The 15,157-nt window shown below is 36.1% G+C and overlaps 1 long non-coding RNA gene across 5 annotated transcripts in view; it reads right to left on the reverse strand.

Moving 5' to 3' along the window:
• The window catches only part of LOC140633325 (uncharacterized), a 48,149-nt gene extending 34,330 nt beyond the window's left edge, over positions 1-13,819 (reverse strand). For 3 of the 5 annotated variants that reach the window (XR_012030949.1, XR_012030950.1, XR_012030947.1), the window contains exons 1-3: positions 13,611-13,819; positions 7,382-7,561; positions 351-507 (exon numbers count right to left, since the gene is read on the reverse strand). This is a non-coding gene — a long non-coding RNA (uncharacterized lncRNA). Of the gene's footprint in view, positions 1-14; positions 569-7,381; positions 7,562-13,610 lie in introns of those variants that run through there. The other 2 variants (XR_012030946.1, XR_012030948.1) reach the window with 2 other exon arrangements.
• Between the last annotated feature and the right edge of the window lie 1,338 nt (positions 13,820-15,157).

Genomic DNA, 15,157 nt, shown 5'->3' on the forward strand with positions numbered 1-15,157 from the left:
AAGGGAGACCAAGAGAGAGAGGAATCGTGGGTTTATTGTGTTGTGTTATTCTTCAGATATCCAAATAACTTGTGAGAAAAGTGAGAAGAGATTTGCAAGCAAGGGTATCCCTTCTCTACTCAAGTCCCCCCCCCCCCCCCCGCCATATTTTATGTAGCAGCTGATAGTCTTAACCCAACCCACTTGCCTTTCAGGACCTCTATAACTTGTTAGTAGGAATATCAACTACAAATGAAAATTGAGTAAGCATCACTTTGGGCTTCCTGTTAGTGTCCTGTGGTGCCTGTTCATTCCCAGGCCTCCTGAGACCCAGAGGAACTGCCTGATTGACCCATAGCACACATACGCACAACTTTTGCCTGAACTTCAGAGATGTTAGTGAAATTCCACAATAGGGCCTCTAAGGCATGCTGTTACTTCTCATGCAGGCAGGATCATGATAGTCCTAATCTTCCATCCAGTTCCATTTGCAGAAATTTCTGTGTTCTTGGTGTAGATCTGGAGTATCTAAGGTCAAGAAAATAATACAGTTCTTTCTTCCTTTTAAAAATTCCATTTTAATAAGAATCTAGGAAAAAGACAAGGAGAGAGGTAGCCACATGCATGCAAATTTGCTTTTTAACTCAGAATCCTAAGTAGCCAATTATGAGGTGTACCATTAGATCATGGTAAAAACCAGACTATAAATTTCGTAAGTTTTCCAGACACAGTGTTCTTAAGTTCTATCTATGCCATAAGAGCAGATTTTGAGTTTTGGCAAGGCCCTTGGAAAGACTGTTCATGGAAGCTTTGTAAAATCAACAGTAGACATTATTAGGAGAGTTTATTCCTGGGAGAGATGGGAGCCTGTATCTTAGCAGAAATGCGAGAGGGAGAAGCTAGCTTCAATTGTCTGTAAACTGGCTTCATTGGAAGGGCTGTGCTGAGATGAGCAATTCTATTTAGAATGGCTGCTGCTCATCTTTCTACAAGAAAATCCTCTGATTGCAACACAAAAAAGCAGATGCAGCATTTGAAGGGACATTCAGCTTTTCAAACTCTAAATGCTTTCGCATTCCAATATTGCTCTCAACTCAAAAGTCAAAGAAATAATCACCTTGAAGTTCTTAAACAATGTGAAGGAAGACCTCAAGAAAGTTGAGCCCTGACTTATACCAGAGAAGATCCCTGAATGCACAGCCTCATATAAATTGGAATTTTTGCCTTCTCTGTTGTCTTCCATATAGTCTCTTGCCTCTTTGCTAAATATCAAAGATATTTATGCTTAAACAAATGTTGTCTCCCTCCCAGTGCATCCTCTCCTTCTGGCAGGGAAGTCATCATGCTGAATTGGTGGCACTTTCCATGGCAACAGACTGTGATGTCAGAAATGTGGTGCCAAGCAATTAGATTTTGGAGGTGCCACAGTTGGGAATCTAAAGCTCTGAGGATGATTATGAGACAGAGCATTTGTTGTAAAAAGAAATCTCAGTAAAGACTGAGTGTCTAATGTGTGCCCTCAGAGGTCTGTTGCTGCGTAAGGGTGACAGAAAATGAAGCCAGATGAGGGAGAAAGAGATGCAGTGTTCAAGACAATATTTCAATAGAGAACTATGTTGATAAAGAAAATTTGCAGAAGGCCACATTCAGAAGGCTGGCACTCTGCCATGTTCCATGGCTTTGATGCTTCACAGGGGTTCTCTGAGGTGTAAAAGGGAGAAGCTCCAGAGACCTACTGTCTCTCAGTGAGAGAGACAAAGGAGTCAGGACAGATAAAAAGAGCCAACTCATTGCTTTCCTTTCTTGTAAAGTAGGAGTGTGGCAAATTTTCACAGTACGGCTGCTTTCAAGGATGGAGGACCTTGACATCAAGAACTTTTTGGAGACCTGAAGAGTAAGGATGCTGTGGGGGCGTAAGGATGCCTGCCTTAGGACTGTGTTAGGCTTTCAACAAAACCTTTCAAGAGGAGACAATGGATGGTGGTCCCTAATATATTCATAAGAACAGTCTGGGAGTGTTTTGAAATGGACTCTTTCAAAATCTTTGCCTGTTCTTTACAGGGTCTATGTTGAATATGCAAAGGATGAAACCAATACCTGTGAAAAATCATACATGAAGTTTTAAAATACACATTTCAGTGATACAGTATGGATAAATTTGGACTGCATATGGCTTCTTATGTAAAGGAAAATTTCTTCTCCTTTTAGTAACACATTGTCTGCTGCCTGTGCTTAGCACCTTCTGCCATATGCTCCTTAAAACAAGCTGCTGCAATTCAAGAACTAGCCCTAGTAATTAAGATCAAATGAGCCAGATGAAGAAAATGAGCTGGTGAACCACATGCCAATGAAGCCCAGCCTTTTTTATATTAAAAAAAAAGGAGAGGGGAAAGATAAACAACTATTTCTTAATAGACTACTCTGAGTATTTGTAGGAAATCCACATTCAGAATTATTGTTAATGTTTATATGTTTTTTGAATTGTTCTAGACTTGATTGATTAGCTCTATTGAAATATTTGTTGTTGAATCCTGGGCCATCCCTATGTAATATAAATGATAGTCCTTAAGGCTCAATCACATACAATTTCATGAACAATATAACATAGAAAGTACTGCCAAATAGTTTGTGATTAAGCCTTAAAAACTTTTGGAGATACTTGGCCTCTCATCTTTATATTTTAAGTAGAGAAGTTGAGGTCCAAAGAGAGTGAATTCCTTTCCTCTGGTCACTGAGCTATCTAAAGACAGAGCTCAGATTAGAACGTGGGTGGGATTTCTGACTCACCTACTAGTTTAGCAGTTCTCAGAATTGAGCATGCATTAGAAACTCCTGGAGGACTTGTTAAAGCACGGATCATTGGGCACCACCTCCAGAGTTTCTCATGGGCTGGGGCCTAGAATTTTACTTTCCAAACAAGTTCTCAGGAGAAGCTAATCTATAGGCATTACTTACCAATTTATGGTCCATGCTTGGAAACCCACTGATTTAAATATTTTTGTATATATTGGGGTTTTTCAAACAGTGGTGGGACCTATATTGGAATCACCTGTGAGGGAAGTCACTTACTAGAAATAAAATGTATTGGGTTCATCCTAGAGATACTCAGTCTGAATCTCTGGAGATCTCCCTTGTACACAGTTACCTTGGGTAATTTAAATACATATCAGTCACAGTACCCGATCACATTGTTTTACTTCACAAGGTCAAACTCTAGGGACTTCTTGGTGAGATGATAAAATTCAGTTCTCTGAATTCTATTTCATCCTTTCAAATCTCTAAGTAAACGATCAAAGGAGTAAAGAATTAAAAACCTGCACCCAAAAAAAAAAAAAAAAACCTGCACCCAAGATAGGAAAATGAGAAACGTGTCAGTCCTGTGCCAGAAATTTCTAGGATTTATTGTGAGATATTGTGCAATGAAACTCAGTGGAGCAAGATGTTAGACTTCTCAGCATCTAGATGAAGCAGTACAGTTTTAGATTGAGTAAGGAGGAAAAAGTCATAACAAAGCTCCACTAATACCCACTGACATGGAGGGCAGAGGGCAAGTTGATACCAGAGTATAAGATGTGACATCTGATCTACCACTTTGGATCAATTACATTCTACCACACGCATGTGGAGAATCCTGGATTTTCTTGGTAATGGCTCATGGAAGGTTAGTTGTGCAAGAGGGCATCATGATGGGTAGACAAAGCACCCTTCCAATGAAGATAGGTGGAGGCCCAGGCAAAGTTTTGAGCACCAGCCCAACAGATTTGCTTGATAGCAATCACGAAGGAAAAATTGCTCCAAAATAGGATTGCTTTGCTTGGGGGCACTCACATTGCAGGCTTTATCCTTAGTTATACAAGCCAAGTGAAGACTGAACTGAAAATTACATTAATCAACTTGGCATTTTAAGACTCAAAGACAGTTTATAAGTGCAAATGGGTGTACTATGTGAGGGAATTCAGGACACACAAATTTACCTGACAAATGGAAAAGCAGAGAAGTCTGGAAGAACTTTTCTTGCTTCACTATGGGACCTAAGAATTACATACTGAGCAAATTGTCAATCATACACAATAAAAATAGAAAGATATTTTAAGGAATACAAGGATTCATAAGGAAACACCTATGTGTGCTCTTCCAGAAAATAGATGTTGGTATAGACAACCAAATGATGAACATGAAAAAGAACAAAATATTCCGATAGAAAATATGGGTAAAAGGATAAATAGGCAATTCAAGGAGGAAACAAAAGTAAACATATGAAAAGATCCCTAGCTCCACTAAAGAAATGTAAATTAAAACAAAGAAATGCCAACTTCTTGCCCACCATTTTAGCAAAAATTTAAAAATGTGAAAACATGGAAAAGAGTATGAGGAAATAGTCATTTATACTCTTTTGGAGGGACTTTAGAATACAGTTTTAGAAGGCAATTTCATAAATGTATCAAAAGAAAAAATATACCTTAGAACTGACTATCCATTACAGTAATTCTAAATCAGCAGTAATAATGAGCAGTCTAAAAATATTTACATGTAATTATGTGCATCATGACATTATTAGTGAATAGTTTGGAAGAACTTTATGTTTTTTTTGGAAGAACTTTAAAATACAAATATAAAATACAAATATACATTTAAATAATTAAATGCATTACTAGATAGCCATGGTAGTTATTGAAGAGCATTTAAGGAATATCAAAAATTAAAGTATGCTCAGTATTTTCAAATGATAGTATAGGTTACCAAATCATATGTTTAGACATAAAAATTATACATGAGAGGCAAAGAGCTAGAAACATACACTCATGTTCTATCTTCTCCACATCTTGTGCAGCGAAAACATTTTGTTTAAAAATACAGCAAATAGTGTCTTGTTACATAAATATTCTGCATAACTATAGTGGGATACTATGCAGCAATTCAGAGGCAAAAGCAACTTATAGTTATTGATATAGAATAACTGCAAGATTATTAGTTGAAAAAAATAAGGTACAAAACAGTATGTGACTTTGTTAAGGAATAAGAAACTAAAAACAAGATGTATTTAAGTAAAACTGACTCCCTTCTCACTCCAAACCCATAGAAATGGTGAATAAAATATAGTAACCATAATTGCTTTCTATAAATAGCAAGCTCAAAAAAGGAAAAAATAAAGCCCAGGTGCTAGAAATTAAGATGGAATGGAAATAAGTTAAGAGTCTCACAAACTGAGAAAGCCGCCATGATTCATGTGAGTAGTGGACAGAGCAGTGGGTTTTAAGGATGTGGGTCTGCGGTCTTAACAACAATGTGAGGATAGGCAGTATTGCTTTAACCCCCTAAGTCAATAAACTGGGCATGATATCCCTTCAATAATTTTAGGACTGCTGCCTCTTTGTGGCTAGGAGATTATAAAATCTTTAATGCAGAGAATCAGAAATTTTGCCTTTATTTAAAATTATAGATCTGCCTTTATTTAAAATTATAGATAAAAATATAGAAGTGTCTTAATAGTTGAAATCCCAAAGAGCTGACACATGTAGGTGTAGAATTTGAATTTATAGTGACCTTGGAGTTTAGAAATTTTAGGCCAAGAAATGAACATATAAAGGGCGCTGGACCAGTGAATGTTGTGGGGCAGCTGATAGAGGCATATGTAAAACCACTCTGTTGGGACATTTCCAAAACCTAGACAATCAGGGGCTCCCCGAGACACAGCTACTTTGAAAACAAAGAGGATTAACATCCCAAGAACTTGAGAAAAGAGAGCAGTGTGAGAGACTTAAAGGGCTTTAAAAATATTCAGGAGAGTGCTCGCTTTGGCGGCACATATACTAAAAATATTCAGGACAGGGACACCTGGGTGGCTCAGTGGTTGAGGGTCTGCCTTCGGCTCAGGTCATGATCTCAGGGTCCTGGGATTGAATCCTGCATCAGGCTCCAAGCAGGGAGCCTGCTTCTCCCTCTGCCTATGTCTCTGCCTCTCTTTCTCTGTGTCTCTCATGAATAAATAAAGTTTTAAAAAAAGAAAAAATAAAATCTCAGTGGTAGACAATAACACTTTAACAAACAAGACTGGCAAGTAACAGAGAATGCTAGATATTAATTGAGCCATTGAGTAAAAGAGGTTTTCACAAAGTGAATGAGATATAATTTCACTAAAATGGGTAAATTGGGATATATGTTGGAGCATATTAAACAATGCAAAAAAGCATATTAAACAATGCAATCTCAAAAATGGTTGAGAGTCACAGAAGATTAATAGGAGTTCCCCAAACACAGAATAGAACTTGGGGGGTAAAGACAAAATGGCTGAGGAATTCACAGAATTACAGAATGCCCTGACTTGAAATGGAAGAGTCTGATAAATAAAAATCTACATTGAGACCCATCATAGTAACATTGCATCTCACCAAAGGCAGACAGAAAACTTAATCATTATCATGGCAAACTTGGGAGAAAGACAAGATAAAAAGAAGACACAAATTGAACTCTATCAGCAATTATAGTAAATGTGAACAGGTTCACTTATCAAAAGAAAGATTTAGATGTACCTCTTTAAACAGCAGGTGCCTATTTTTTTTTTAAAGTAAAGGTATAAAAAAGTAAAGAGATAGAAAAAGATGCTAGTACACACAGGATGGGATAATAGTATATGGGGCTATTAAGTTCAGGCAAAATAGAAAATACAGAAAAGCTAAATGAATGACAAAAAAACATTTTAAAGATAAAAAAAAAGAGTCATTATAAATAATCTTGTATCCCTCTCCTAACATAGCGTTAAAGCATATGAAACAAATGTAAATCAAAATGGGAAATTTTAACATACCTGTTTCAGTAATATTTAGGGGAGGGACACCAAAAATTATTAAATGAACTAGTATCTTATAATCAGACTCAGGTAAAATCTCCACTGTAAATAAACATTCTTCTAAATGACAGATTATTTATGGTAAATAATCTACTTGACCAACAACAAAGTTTCAACAATAGAAAAGAATTTAGTATAGGACACATTCTTGACCAGAGTAAAAAAAAATTAGAAATTAATAATAAAAATATATCTGAAACATCATAGTTTGAAAATTTAAAAATCTGTAACTGGAAGATGTGAGAAAAAAGAAATTAAAAGCTGTCAGAATGAAATAATATATTTATCAAATCATGTATAATAATATTTAAGAGAGTAAATTTAGGAAATTTATATTAGGGCATTCACTTTCCATCTTATTTTCTAAGTGTTTAAATCAAGACACTAATAAAATAGTGCAGTAACCCCAAAGAAAGTAAATGAAGGAAACAATACATGTAGGACATTAAATAATAGAGAAAATAGGGTGAATGCAACCTAAAATTCCTAAAAAAAAAAAAAAAAAAAAAGAGAGACAGGAAAATATGTTTTAAAGGATTAAATGAGTAAGGGCACCTGGATGGCTCAGTTGTTTAAGTGTCCAGCTCTTGACTTCAGCTCAGATCATGATCTGAGGGTCCTGAGATGGAGCTCTGTGCTCCCAGGGGCCTCTGCTTGAGATTCTCTCCCTCTCCCTTTGCCCCTCCTTCCACTTGCATGCAGTGCTCTCTCTCTCTCTCTCTCTCTCTAATACATCTAAAAAGATTAAATGAGTTAGCTGTTAAAAGAGATAAGAAACTGAGATTTTGGGCAGAGGATTAGAAACTATTAAAATGGAAAGTCTAAAAAATAAAAAATAAAAATGGAAAGTCTAGAACTGAAACAACAATGGGTTAACTAAATGGCTGGAGGCTAGTGGTTATATTAATAGGTTAGAGTTGATGAACTGGATGACAGGGTGCAAAAATACATGAAAAATGAAGCATAGGAAATCTGATGGAAAATATAATAATGGGTACAAAATGTAGAGAATATGTAGAGAAAGTTTAGAGTATGGGAGTATAGGAGAGAGAGAAGCAACAGTTGAAGACCTAATGTAGTTGAGGACTTTTCCAAACTGATGGAAGACATCAGATTGCAGTTTCAGGGACCCCCTAAGCCACCAAAGCAGTCTAAATAAATAAAGGGCCGCCTGGGTGGCTCAGTTGGTTCTGCATTCAACTCTTGATTTCAGCTCAGGTCATGATCTCAGGGTTGTGAGATTGAGCCCCGCATTGGGCTCAGGACTGGACCTGGAGCCTGCCTAAGATCCTCTCTCCCTCTCCTGCCCCTCTCAAACCCCTTCTCTCTCTCCTTCCTCTCTAAAATAAATAACTAAAATAAATTCCAAGCAGAAAAAAATAATTTGATCATTCTCAACCCAATCATGATAAAAACTCCAAGTTAAAAAAAGAAAGAATAAAAGAGAGTCCCTTAATTGATAATAGGTATCCATCATCATTAGTGTATAGAAACATAATATTTCATGGTAAAACAGAAGTGGTATCTTTAAGCATGGTAAGGGGGACAGGATATTTTCTATTACCATCATTATTCCACAAAATCATGGAAGTCTTAGAAGATCAAAGGAAATGATTGGTATATGCATGACGACAGATGGAAAGATGCTATAAAGATGATCCTCCACAAATTTATTTCTAAATTCAATGAAATTATAAAAATATATTTATTAGTTTCATATGGACTCAGTAACAAATTATAATAGTTTTTGGCTTAAATGATAGAAATTTTTTTCAGAGATCTGGAGGTTACAAGTCCAAAATCTGTATCACTGGACTGAAATCAGGGTGTTAGCAAGGCTCCACTCCTCAAGGGCTTTAGGTACACCATTTATTTGGCTTGTGACTATATCCTTCTGTTTTCCACCTCCATTTTTACTTGAATTCTCCCCTGTGTGCATGTGTTCAAATTTCCCTCTGTCTTCTCTAATAAGAATATGTGGGATTGAATATTAGGGACCATGTGGATAATCCTCCCTGTCTCAAGATCTTTACCCTGATCATATTGACATAGACCCTTTTTTCAATAAGATAACATTCACAGGTCCCAGACGTTATAGTATAAATGTCTTTTGTGGGGACCACCTTCTGGCTCTCAAAGGTTCATCTCCTTCCCACGTGAGAAATATGTTTACCAATCCCAGCAACCCCAAAAGTCTGGGTCCATTGTAGCATCAACTCAATTCCAAAATTTCATCTAATTATCATCACATCCAAATCTCATCATTAGAATTATCTAAATCTGGTATGAATGAGACTTGGATATTATCCATCCTCGCCCAGAATTTGCCCCCATGGATGGACTTGTGAAAATAGAAAACAAGTTACTGGTTTTTAACATACAATGATGCGACGAGTATAATATACTAATTATAGACATACACGTTCTAAAGGGTAGAAAATGGAAGAAATAAGAAAGTCTCTAATCATAGACAAATTTTCAGTCCAATGGGGGAAATTCCATTAGGTTTCAAGTCTCTGGGGCTTGAGATGCTGGTCTCTACCTCTGCACCTGCAGCTCCAGCTTCTGAGGGCAAGGCTGTCCTCTGAGTTATCCTCCCTTTTTCTTGAAAGGTAGTGTTTCTTTGCTGCTTAGTAGTTTTATCAACCTTTTTCCAGCCTATTGAATATTGACAGTCTGACAACCTCCTTTCATTTTGTTCTGTCTCTGTCACTTTTAGTCCAGGTTATTTCCTCTGGGATAATATTGTGATGGTTAATTTTATATGCCAGCTTGTCTGGGCCATGGTGCCCAGATAGTCAAACATTATTCTGGGTCTTTCTGTGAGGGTGTTTTTGCATGAGATTAACATTTAAATCAGGAAACAGACATGGATGGATCTAGTAAGAGTATATTATGTTAAGTGAAAGAAATCAGATGGAGAAAGACAAATACCATATGACTTCATTTATATGTAGAATCTAAAAAAAAAAAAAAAATCCAAAACAAACAACAACAAAAGAGAAACTGATTCATAGAGAACAAACTAGTGGTTGCCAGAGGTAGAGGAGTAGGGGGATAGCCAAAATTGATAAAGGAGATTAAGAAGTATAAACTTCCAGTTATAAAATAAGATGGAGATGAAAAGCACAGCATTGAGAATATAGTCAATAATATTGTAATAACTTTGTATAGTGACACATGGTATCTATATTTCTCACAGTGAGCATTTGGTAACGTATATAGTTGTTGAATCACTATGTTCTATAACCTGAAACTAATAGAGGACAGTTATACTTTAGTTAAAAAAAAAAAATTTAGTAAAGCAGATTACTCTCTGACCTGGGTGGGCCTTATCTAATCAGTTGATGTCTTGGCTAGAACAAAAGGCTGACCTACACCCCGAGCAAAAGGGATTCCTCAAGAAGAGGCCTTTTGGACTTGACATGTAACATGGGCTTATTCTGGGTCTCTATCCTGCTGACGTACCCTGCAGATTTAGGATTTGCCATGTTACATAATCACATGAACCAATTCCTTATATATGTTTTTCTTTCCTTTCTTTTCTTTTCTTTTTTCTGTGTATGTCACAGGCATTCATACTACCAGACAAAAAAGACCTATACAGATCTTTCATGGATAAGTCCATCTCCATTCCTTGCTTCTGTTGAGGTATTTGAGGCAATCCGTGAGTCATGTGTCCAATGTCTTCAGTACTAACAAAAGGTTATCTTTTGGACTTCTTTGGGGTAGAACATATTTTGGCTAAATTTTCTGCCACTTTGAAACAAGGATCATCTTTCTTTTTCCAATAACACCTTCCTTATTTCCTTCTGAATCTTCATGAGCAGTGCTTTTAGCATTCATATGTCTACAAACATTCTGTTTATGATGCTCTGTTTTCTCTCAGATGACATAGATCTTCAGTACTATGTTTCTCATTTCCTTCTGTGTCTTCACCAACAACTCCTTTAACATCCATATTTTACCAACAGTGTGTTTAAGGCAGTTGAGGCCACTTCTATTCACTACAACATTCTGTACCATTATCCATTTCTATTACCACTTCCAAAGCCACTTCCACATATTGGAGTATTTATTCCAGAAGGATCTCTTCTAGGTATCAAAATCTGCGTTCGTTTTCTGTTGCAGGTGTAACAAATCATTGCAATATTGGTGGCTTAAAACAGAAGAAATTTAGTTTTGGAATCTGGAAGTCCCGAATCAGTATCATTGGGCTGAAATCAAGGTGTTGACAAAGCTGTTTTCTCTGTACACTCTGGGAGAGAATCCATTCCTTACCTGATGTTATTTCGTGATGTGTGGGTGCACACTCCAATATCTGATTCTGTCTTCATGTCACATTCTTCTGTGTGTGTGGGTGTGGGTGTGTGAATGAGTGCGTGGGTACATGCATGCTCACGAGTTTCCTTCTGCCTCTCTACTGAGGATCCATGATTACACTGAGGGCTCATTCAAATGATCTAAGATAATCTCATTTCAATAAGCTTTAAAAAATGAAACATGTTATTAGGATAGACAAATAGGCTAATGGGTTAGAATAGACAGCTCTGAAAGTGTCCTAGAAAATAAGGGAATTTGGCATGTGCCGGAATTGGCCTTATATGTCAAAGTATAAAAGATGGATTATTTAATTAATGATATTTGACAACTAAATATCTATATGATAGAAATTAAAACTATATTGCTTCCCACCATGATACAGAAACTTTCAGATAAAGATCTCAATGTTAAAAGCAAAACTTTTTTAAATGAATATATCTTTATTATCTTTATTAACTTGATATAAGATAGAATTACTTAATTATGAAATGAAATAACATACCTAAATGAAAAAAAACTGAGATATGGAATTATATTAAAATTATAAACTTTGGTTTAAAACCAAAATACCAGTAACAAAGTTTCAATGTATTTTTTGTTTTTAAAGGTTTTTTTTAGGTCATTTTCATTTTAATTTTTAAAATTCCAGTACAATTAACATGTAATGTTATCTTAGTTTCAGGTGTACAATATAGTGATTCAACAATTCCAGGCACTTCTAAGTGCTCACCATGATCAGTGTACTTTTAATCCCCAATACTCGTTTCACTCATTCGCTGACCCACTTCCCCTCTGGTAAACACCACTTTTTTCTCCAAGAGTGTGACCTTTTTGTCTCTTTTTTTTTTCTGTGTTTTGTTTCTTAATTCCACCCGAGTGAATTCATGTAGTGTTTGTGAAATCATGTAGTCTATCTGACGTTTCGCACTTAGCATTATACTCTAGATCCATCCATGTTGTTGCAATTGGCAAGCAACCCAAGCCACATATGGAGAGAAGATATTTGCAAATCATATAACCAACAAGGATTGGTATCCAGAATATAACAAGCTCTTGGGATATTTAAGAAAATGCCAAAACATCTAATAGAATAATAGGACAGATACAGTAAATGCCATGGAAAATTTAGAACAAGGAAATTTGCTCAGTTGTACTAGTTACCTCCTCTAGCATAGCAAAAGTTACAATTTGGGAATATAAATTTTAGGTGAGGATGTCAGCAAATAAAAATTCTTATGAACTATAAACTGTCTCAATCATGTTGATGTGTGATTTGACACTATCTAGTAACATTGAAATGTGCATATTCTGTAACCTTGTAATCTTTCCACTAGGTTTGTTCTTGGACGATGCTGTTCAGAAGAACTTTTTGTGATGATGGAAATGTCTTATATACATACTGTCACAATATGGAAGCCATAGCCCAGAAAATGACTAATATGGTTAATGGGTATTTAAAATGTGGCTAGTGTGAGAAAATAAATGTTCAATATTTAAATAATTCAATTAAATCATGTGATTAGTCACTGTTGTCTTGGACAATAGAGCCTTAGAAAAATCTCATAATACACAGAGAGATGTTCAATGCTGCATTTGTTGCAGGAGCTAAAAGCTAGGAATATTGTAACTGGTCATAAATAAGGAAATACAAAAATACATTTGGATATACTGTAGGACAGTTAAAATGAATAAACTGAAACAATGTGTATTGCATTAGTTGGGCTAAATACCAAGCTGCTATTACGAGAACCTAAAAGTCTGTGGCTTAAATACCATGAAAATTCATTGCTTTCTCATAGAGCAGTCTGTGTGATCAGTTCAGTTAGTGGAGGTACATCTGTCATCCAGGAATTCAGGGTCCTTCTGTCATTTAGTTTGCCAGCTTTGTCCTCATCTATATGATCAAAACTGAATCATGAACAAGATAATACACCAAATGTTGGGGAAAGAGAAAAAAGGAATAGAGTAGCCAATTCCTTTTAAGAAAATGAGAAGGAGTTGTACTCATTGCTGCTAGCATTCTAAAACCCTAGTTACGTCAGAGCTGGGAAATGTAGTCTCTCACTGGGCAGGTAAAACCTTAGGAAGAAAACCAGAATGGATCTGGGGAGACAAACAGCAGTGTGACTCACTTTTTCCCACTGGCCATCCAAATATCTCTAGACACATCTCTTCCCTTCCATAGAACACTCCCCTCACAAGATAGACAATTTAAAGCACCAGGCAGTTATGGCTAGCAACTAGCCAAAATTTCTTGCTAGACATGGTTGTCTCCATTAGGTCTGGATATGTCTTTCCATGGTCTAATAATTTATGAAAACATGTTGCCCATGAGCTCTCCTACACTATGACATGAACATACCCAGAATCCAATAATGAAGAACTACAGTAACACTCCCCCATTCAGTGACCCATAGAAGTAATCAAACATTGGTGCTCAGGAATCACAGACACTCCTTACCCAGGCAGAGAAGTAAGTTCCTTGCTTGTCCATCTGTCTAAATCTGCTTCTACTCTCTTGTAGGTTAACTGCCTTGTTTTTGTTTGTTTGTTTTTTGTTTTTTATGGTCCCTGTCTTATTTTTCTAAGAGTTTCTTCTTGTCTATCCACCTGGGGACACATCTGAGGATGTTTGTGTTCAAGATTAAATCATTCTTGGGGGGCTTCACAGGTGAAACATGGAATTTGGAAGTTAGATTTTGGATTTTTTTGATAGTACAATTCTTTGAAGAATTTTGTAAACTAAATCTGTTTACCTCCTGTCTACTTCTTGTCCCATTAGCCACATTTAAAATTCTTTATGGGGTGTGGTTCTTAAACCTTACTTCTTTTATTTCCAGACTTCTATGGTCCACTGACACACCAAAGAAAAGGAGGCAATGGGCATGTCTGCCTGCCTAGGGTAGAGTCCATGAGGGGGTGAAATGTGTGTAAAAAATTTAAAAGCAGTGGTAGACCAAAAGACGGGCTCCTGTTAATTTCTGCATTTCCCAGCTTTTCTAAACAATGTTAGTAATAAAATATACACCTTCACCAAGGCATAAAACGCCCACAGCCCCTCACTTCCTAGAGATACTTGATTTACTTGTCCTCTCCCTCATTGTAATGGTGTTGGATTAAGATCACCCTGAAACATTAAGCTTGGGTAGGAAGACACCCTTAATTTTAGGTTTGCCCAGCTTTATTTCCTTTCAACAAAGAATTCTTAGTTGCCCTCTGAAAAAAGTTCATTCTTGCCTAAACTCCTCTTTTTTTTTTTTTTTTTTTTTGGTAATACTTTGCTAAAGTCAGCAAAAAACAGCCAGAGAATCCTAATAATCTGGTGCCTATACAACAACAGACTTGAGAATTATTTAGCTAACTCTTTCACCATAGCATGCATGCACACTAATTTCAGGTAATGTTAGCCTCAGAGGAGAAAAAGAAAACAGGATTATTGGTGAATTCAACTGTATCTCCAGCATTCCATTTCTTTAAAAAATTATATTTGAAACAAAAATCACAAAAATGTTAAGCTTTAAACATCTATATTTTAAGTACAGGCTATCTACTATATTACACAATTTCTATATACTTGAAATATTTCAGATTTTAAAACTTTTAGAAATAAATATGTATATATCTGCATTTATATGTGTATACATACATATGTAAATGTGCTTAGGTATGCATAAAATATTTTGATAGGATCCATAGAAACTGGGGAAGCAGATGGCACATCTGGAATACTAGAAGGAGAGGGAGACTGAGCTTTTAAAAATTTTGTGCTACTTGTATGAATTAATTCATCTAAGTAAATAGTATCTAAATAAATATATCAGTTAAAAAAGCCAAGGCCTTTAAGCAATTTAAAGGGATTTGTCTCAGGGTTGTGTTAGATCATTTCTGGGCATTTGATTGCTTTATGTGTATTGTTTAATGCTACCATACTCGACTTCTTTTCTTTGGAAGTCCACAGTATAACAAGATATTTAATGGCTAATCTGCTTGCCCCTTTTATATTCTGAA

Source organism: Canis lupus, chromosome 5 (assembly GCF_048164855.1).
Source record: "Canis lupus baileyi chromosome 5, mCanLup2.hap1, whole genome shotgun sequence".
In the NCBI taxonomy this organism is placed as follows: Eukaryota; Metazoa; Chordata; class Mammalia; order Carnivora; family Canidae; genus Canis; species Canis lupus.